This window comes from Nicotiana tomentosiformis, chromosome 4 (genome assembly GCF_000390325.3).
Source record: "Nicotiana tomentosiformis chromosome 4, ASM39032v3, whole genome shotgun sequence".
In the NCBI taxonomy this organism is placed as follows: domain Eukaryota; kingdom Viridiplantae; phylum Streptophyta; class Magnoliopsida; order Solanales; family Solanaceae; genus Nicotiana; species Nicotiana tomentosiformis.
The window spans coordinates 23,478,350-23,486,433 of NC_090815.1; the positions used below are offsets into that span (position 1 = coordinate 23,478,350).

The window sequence follows — 8,084 nt, forward strand, 5'->3', positions numbered from 1 at the left end:
AAATCCTAAGACTTAAGCTTCTATTTTAGGGACCAAGTGTCCCAAATCACCCTGAATCATCCGATTACTGAATTCAACCGTGCACGCAAGTCAATACACATAATACGAAACTGCTCAAGACCTTAAGTCATTGAACGGGGCGTTAATTCTTAAAACGACAAGTCGGATCATTACATTTAAACACTAAAATAATCAAAAATGTCCTATTTGGAAAAAGGTAACAGCTACAGCAGCTTTCTACTTCCAAAATTGACCTAAAATTATGAAACTCATCTATTTATAGTGAGCTAGAATTCGCTGACAAAAATGCCTCTCGGGAGGTTCTGCAGCTGCACAATTCCATGTGTGGTCCACAGATTTCTTCAGTTGGCATGAGATGGAATTCTGCAGCCGCACATTTCTGGATTACGGCTGCAAAGTATCTTTTGCGGTCGCACTTCAGCAAGGAGTCAGGACTTGGAGTTGTGCACACTCTCTGAACTTGTAATTAATTTTTAGTACAGAAGTTGTTCTGCGACCGCACATTGGTCAAAATCATGTTGGGTTCTGTTGCTTGGTTTGCGGCCGCAGATGGAATTCTGCGCTCCGCAATTTCTTCTGCGGACCGCACTTTTTTATCTCTGCGCCCTTTAATGCCTTGTGCTTTGGAACACTTCTTTTTTAGTCGGATTTCATCATGGTAGACCAAACTTCCAATATTCCTGCAATTTGCATAATTACATTAGTTTCGGGAACGTAAATCAATACTTTCGAACTAAAACAAAAGCAAAAAGATGCTAATAAGTAGTCAAAATCCCCACTTATCAGCCACCAAAAAGCAAAACTTTATGGCTTTGTCTACTGCTGAAGGTGAGTATGTGGTTGCTGTCGTTGTGCTTAATTGTTGTGGATTAAGCAACAATTAATGGATTTTGGAATTGATGTAGGTTGTATCCCTATCTTTTGTGACAACACTAGTGCAATTAGTATGACTAAGAACCCGATTCATCACAAAAGAACTAAACATATAGATGTTAGGCATCATTTTTTAGGGACAACTTTGAGAAGGGTTTGATCGTTGTGGAATTTTGTGCTACTGACAAGCAAATAGATGACATCTTCACAAAAACTCTAAGTCTACAACTGAGGGGGGAAGAACCGGTTTCATCTGAAATTGAACAGGTAACTTCTGGGTTAAAAGTTTCATCTGATGTTGTTTCTGATGTTGCTGAAAATCTTGAGAAAAGATTTGTTCTGGTTGGTACTATCACTGGTGTAGAATCTGAGTCTGGAAAAATAAGTGGTAAAAATAAAAAGGAAAAAGAAAAAGTGAGTGAGGGTGTTAAACTAGATGTGAGGGAAAAGGGAGAATGGGGAGTGGTTGAATATTCTTAACCCACTCTTGTTGGTTTGACTGAAGAAACAGAGGCTATGATGTTATGTAGTGAAGAGGTTGTTGAGAAAGAAAAGCGTCTGAGAGAAGAAGGAGGAAGTGGGTATGGAGATGCTAGTGCAGTAGATGGGCTGGTTAGGCTAAGTAAAAGGTTCCAAGAACATGTTCCATCTAGGAAGGAACCCCTCCATGACCTACTGAAGAAAGTTTCTGATAGATACAATCCAAGGAAGAAGAAAGGTTCAGGAGTTAAAATCCCTGGAACAGCTATGGGTGGCAAGAAGAGAAAGGTTTCCTCTTCTATCCCTATAGAGACTCCTCCCATAAAAGGAAGAACTACAAGGAGTCAGAGGAAGCAGAGTGAGGCTGATCTAGAAAAGGCCTTAGCTGAGAGTAAAAAGAAAGTTGTTGCTAAAGGAGAGAAGAAGATAGGTGAAACAAGTGAAATAATTGAGATAGAAGAGATGGATCATGGTCCTTCATGATGAGGATAAGGGTAGAGGAAGTGGGGGTTGTGACTCCAAGTGCCAAAGAAAGAAAGACTTCTAAGAAGAAGTCTCCGGAAAAGTCTGTTGAAAGCTCTGCCTTGGCAAAAAGAATCAGGTCTGCCAGGAAATCAAGCAAAGTGCAAATTGTGGAGGAGGAAAGTGAAGAAGAGGAGACTGATGAAGAAAAAGACAAGGTGGTCAAGTTCCAAAAGAGAACAATTCTGAAGTAGAGACTTCTCACTCACTTAGAAGATGAAGGAATAGTATTGTTGCTGGAGAAAATGGAAATTCAAGAATGGAAGGACATGGTCCTTCAATTGGAAGGGAGGTTAGTCTGAGCTGAAATTGTTGAGTTCTTTGCTAATTGTGGGAGTGTACATGGAAGGGTTAACAGTGAAGTAAAATGAGTGATGGTGAGCTTTGATGATAAAGAGTTAGGGGGAGATTCTAGGAGTGCATGTTGATGGATACAATGATTTCACTAAGTTGAATGGCATAGTCTAGAAGGTCTTCCTACCTCACTAGCCATCACCAGGAAGTTTGCTGATGGGGATTTGGAGCAAGAACCTAGGACTGTTTATAAAAGTGAAATGAAACCTGCCCACAAAGTGCTCTTTAAGTTTGTCAACAAAATTGTTCTACCTAGGCAGGAGAGAAGGCACATTGCTGCCTTCATGGACCTGGTCCTTATGGAGTGCTTGGTCGGGATTCATAATCCAGCTCCTAAATAGGGTGGTTTGTGGAACTAAAACTCATGGCGTCCCCAATGGTTTTATTCTCACTGTTGTGCTTGCTCACTTTAAGGTTCCCCTCAAGAAGTGGGATGTTTGCACAAGTAAATATTACGTGGGTTCCAACACTTTGATTGACTGTGACTATGAAGTCATTACTGCACCCAAAGAACCTAGTTCATCCAAGAGGGTGCCCAAGAATAGCAAAGTGAGAGCTTTGGAGCAGGAGAGTGGGGCTAAGGATGCTGCGATTGAATGATTGAAGACTAGGTTGGCTGAAGTAGAGGCTGAGAGAGACTCTCTCAAATCTGAGCTTGCAAAGGAAAGGGAGAAGAATGAGGGAATATTTCAAGATATGCTGAAACTGCTTCAGGCCAAGAACCAAGAATTGGTCCTTCCCAGTCTTAAACCCTTCCTAGCCTAGTTTGTAACCACTGATCTAAGTGGGATTTTTTTTTTCAGTTTGCTTATGGTTCAGTACTTTTATTTCTGTTTATGCTTTGTGGATGAATCTCATCAATGATAGTCACTGCTTTTGCTCTAATTGTTTGTTGATATTTCTTAGATGGCTAATATTCTTAGATTGATAAGAGAAAATTAAATTCATGATTGCATTTGAAGTAGCCTCAGTGGCCATGAGTAAGATCTGCTAAAATCTGGTTACTTAACTTAATTATGGAACTTTTCGATGATGCCAACGGGGGAAGATAGGTTGTGCTTTTGCTTTGAAATGTAATGTTTATAACCTAATGAACATGGTCCTTGATGATTTGTGACTTTAAAATGGAAAGTCTTCCAACTAGGAATGGCAAACAGTGCGGGGCGGTGCGGTTACGGGGCAAACCCGTGAAGGTTTCAACCTGCCCCGCAAAGTATAATTTGTTGTTTTTAAACCGCCCCGCGCAAACTTGCCCCGCATAAAAAAATTTAAATTTTTCTAATTTGAGAATATTATCAAAAGATACCATATTCCAATGCATTATAATTTATATATTCTTTTTTAAAAAAATTTATGCAGTTTTTCTTAATTTTTCTTTCTTTCGTTGGTGTTAACTCCACTTACTTTTGTGCATATGGAGTAATTCTATGTTACCTCATATTTTTCAACTTTCATATTGTGTAACTGTCTATTATAAATTAAAGTTGCTTTTCTTACAAACAATTTTTGGTTCCTTTATGAGAAGCTAACAATTTAGCACTTTTGCATTTCTTACATATTTCTTGGTAAGCTATATGTACTTTGACCTTTCATTTGAGACTTAAGCATCAAATTCTCTTGGAACAGAGATCATAGAATCCGAAAAAAAAAAAAAAGGAATTCTAACTAATCCCATAAAGCAAGAGTACATCTCATCTGGGCTCTACCAAAAGACAATCTCTTTACCATAAAGTTTGCCATTCTTCAGCCGTTCTTAGCTGCAACAATTAGCAGCTCACATTCAAAACTCACACCAATGCTATTCAATTCAATTCCTAAATAGAATGAATTGAATAGAAACCAGTAACTCTCATATGCAAACATGTAGTCATCAATAATCCAAGGCAGCAAATCACATATGGTTGTCCGCTGAGCAGTATTGAAAATCTAAAATAACTTCTATTAAACACAATTCAACAAACAACCAATAATTAATCCAAAATAGTAATAATGACAGAGTACATCCCAAGAACTCAAGAAGTAGGGGAAGGGTAGAAAAACAAAAACTAAATGGAATTCATAACTTGCAAGGATAGTAGTTCATTTACTTTCACATAGAGGGAGAATTGTTAGTAAAATTGTAGAAAACAGAAATTTAAAAAGATCTAAAACAGGTCAATTAGCAATATGAAATTTGGGGATGCCAATCCTTCCAATTTGTCAGGACTCTTAGATAGTACATGTACATATGAATCTTGAATTACTTTGTTGCCTCCATTCAATACAAAACAGGTAAATAAATATTCTGTTACAACTTGAATAATTATGATTCTATGAGAAGTACCACCATCCTGCAAGACAGAAAAACAACATGTCAATTATAAGTTAAACTATTAGAATTCATCATATAAGTACATAGAAAAGTCAAAAACTAAAATATCCCTCTAGCTTCCCTATAAGAAAATAAACTCAATGAAAAAAAACTTAATAGTAGATCCTCATGGACACCTTCTAATCTTCTATCAAGCAACTGAAACATCTAGATTTTCTTCTTCATCAAGCAACGTCGGACATGAAACTCTATCAATACTTGAAGTCGAACCTAAAAAGAAAAGTATAATAGTATAAGAAATTGAAAACTATTATTAACATAGTAAGTCATTAAAAAAGTTACTTATCATTTATCTCGTTCCATAACCAAGTGCGAGCACACATCAAAGCCTCTAAAGTAGTAGGATGAAGTCTACTACGATGCGGGCTAATCAATCTCCTGCTAATGCTAAAGGCCGATTCTGAAGCAACGGTAGAGACAGGAATGGCTAAGAGGTCACGAGCCATCTTTGCAAAGTAGGAAATTTTAATCTGTTTGTCTTCCACCAGCTTAAATTGTCAAATGATGGCGTACGAGGTAGCACATTTTCTTCTAAATATGAATCCAACTACGATATTGTGTCCACGTTCGCGCTACTCGATGTGACAAACCTATCAAAACTAGACAGTCAATCACCCTCAACAACACTAGCAACTTCATTAGAACTAGATGCCTGAAATAAATCATGTGAAGCAACCACTCTACTCTTATACTCTTGAATGAGATCAAAACAATGATTTTGAACTTCATGAATTTTATCTAAAGCTTCTTCACCATAAATTTGTATAAGATAGAACTCCACTAACTTCACCTTATATCTCGGATCAAAGATAGCAGCTACACCCATCAAAATATGCATATCATCCCAATATTTTTAAAATTTTAACAATATTGATGATATCATAGAGCTAATCAAAGGATTTAAACGTTTCACCCAAACTTCCAGTTCTAGCTTAATATCACAAACTTTTAAAAAGTATTGAGTTGAAGTTGGATATTGACTCCCTGGGAATTGTTCAGTGATACGGTGAAACAACTTCAACTTTTCACAAACTTCTCGTGCTGCACTCCATTGCCCTTCGGTTGGAAAACAACGATAATTGGTGTCATTTATACTCAACTTCGTAAGCACCTATTTGTAATCTAGGGGTGTTCTCAACATAAGATATTTTGAGTTCTAACGACAACTTTTTAGTACAAGAAATATGTAGCAACCGTGAAGCTTCTTCAAACCTTTCAATTCTGCCTGAAGATGATATCCAGTATAAGACACTATAACGCACATTGCTAATACCATATTCTATCACCTTTAGTCCTTCTTGAACAATCAAATTTAAGATGTGTGCGGCATAACGCACATGCAACATTCGACCCATCAACAATAAATCCCTCTTACAACGTTTCTCATCTAACAAGGTTTTTATCATAGCATTGTTTTTGTTAGAATTATCAAGTGTAATTGTTGATATTCTTCTTTTAAGATTCCACTATAACAAGAAATTAAGCAACGCACTACACAAAGTATCATTATCATGTGGAGCAGGAACATAAATAAATCTAAGAATATGGCTTTGAAGCCTCCATGAATCATCACTAAAATGTGTCATAATAGCCATGAACCCTTTTTGGTATTGTTTGAAGTCCACATATCAATTGTTATTGCAATTTTACTTATGAGTTTTTCCAACAACTTAAAAGTTTTTGATTTCAAATTGTCAAAAATCTTTAAAATATCATTCTTGATTGTGTTCCTAAACACCATTTTAAATAATGGCTGGAGACTAGCAACAAACTTCCTAAATCCAATATGATCGACATCGACAAAGGGTACTCATACAAAATGATGGCATGAGCAAGTTCCCTACGTGAAATATCCTGATCAAAATAATATTGTTGGCTACCATCGTCACCCCCCAAACCACCCCCATCTTCTTAGTCACTTGGCTTCTTACGACATCTACGAATATGATCCCACAAAGATGATGTCCCATATTTTCTTGTTGATTTGATACGAGTATTACAATACTTACAAACACCAAAGGGAACACCATCAAGCTTCACCACTTTGAAATATTTCTATGCTTTAGAAATAAGTTTTCTTTTACCCGTTTCATCACTAACTTCCATAGTAACTTCATCAGACTGCATAAGCCTTTGACTCTCAGTCTCAATAGAAATTGTACTTGAAGATGGACACACTAGATTTTGTTCGTCCTGAGACTCCATAATTTTCTATAAAAATAAAAATAAAAGCAATAGATCAATTACAAGAATGAAGTAGGTATTGATGTAACAATAAGTTCAAATAGACTATGAAAATCAACACAGCTCGCCAAATATAAGGGAGAAAACTTGTTTAAGCATAAAAACTCTTCCTATATGCAAATCATAGCATATCCCAAGCTCGAATAAAGTGGAGAGTTGTGGTAGGCCTATGGCCATATGAAAACAATCAAATTACTAGTTACAAAGAATCTTCTAGATTGAGATTAAGTCATAGTTGAATGGAAACGCATGAAATTACAACTCTATTGAATTCCAGCACAAAATGGTAAATTCGGTAATTTTTTAATTAGAAAATAGCTAATCATTTATGGAGATAATAAAAAGGAGAAATTCATATGTTCAAGATAAAGAAAGAGACCAAAGTAGAAAACTTCAGTATGCATGACCTAACAGCCAAAAGAGGTAAACTTTCCCACCAAAGTATACTCAATACGAACCCCTTACATTTTAGCATAATTTAACAAAAAATCAACCAAAACCCTAACAAGCTGGTCCAAAATGAGTCCAAAAGGAAAGTCAACAAATAGTCTTCGAATTACTTAAAAACAATAATTAATAAAGTCGTTATGTACAAGAAGTAGCATTTATAATCATATACCTTGTGGTCTTGTTCATTAAACAATGAAAATTTAAAGCTGCTGCACTAGCAAATTAAAGTAGGAAACCTTGTAAAAACATTCAGCTTGATTTTGCAGAAGAAAAAAGAAATTTCAATAAGAAATTCTATGGTATTAGCACTTACTAGAGAATGAGATCGTGACTCGTGAGATTGAGATTGTGAGAGACAGAGAGAGGGGAGAAAGCTTGGAGTAGTGGTTGCGTGACTGTCTTTTCAGAGAAACCTGGTAGCATTTTAACCTTTTAGGTTTTAGTTCAAAAAATTAAAATCTTGACGCGCGACTCGCGACCCGCGACCCGCAACCCGCCTCGCCCCGCGTTAATTATTTTTAAAAAAATTAGAACCCGCCCCGCACCTGCCCCGCCGCATTGTCATCCCTACTTCTAACATTGTGTTGATGTTGAGCTGAGTTGAAAGAGGTTTCATGATTCTGAAAAGCACAAAGTTTGTAATCATAAAAAAGGGGAAATTTATTGACCTAAGTGGTTTTGGTTTTGAAGATTGACAAAGGAACACATACATGAACCAGGTTCATGGATAGTGTACACATGTCACGGTCAGATTCAAGCACAAGGCATG

General features: G+C 36.7%; 1 long non-coding RNA gene across 1 annotated transcript; it reads right to left on the reverse strand.

Annotated features, from left to right (window-relative positions):
- Positions 1 to 5,068: 5,068 nt before the first annotated feature.
- LOC104095748 (uncharacterized) lies at positions 5,069 to 7,732 on the reverse strand. The gene is made up of 3 exons (XR_001969185.3): positions 7,629 to 7,732; positions 6,631 to 6,832; positions 5,069 to 5,677 (listed from the first exon to the last, which is right to left on the reverse strand). It is a non-coding gene; the product is annotated as an uncharacterized lncRNA (long non-coding RNA).
- Between the last annotated feature and the right edge of the window lie 352 nt (positions 7,733 to 8,084).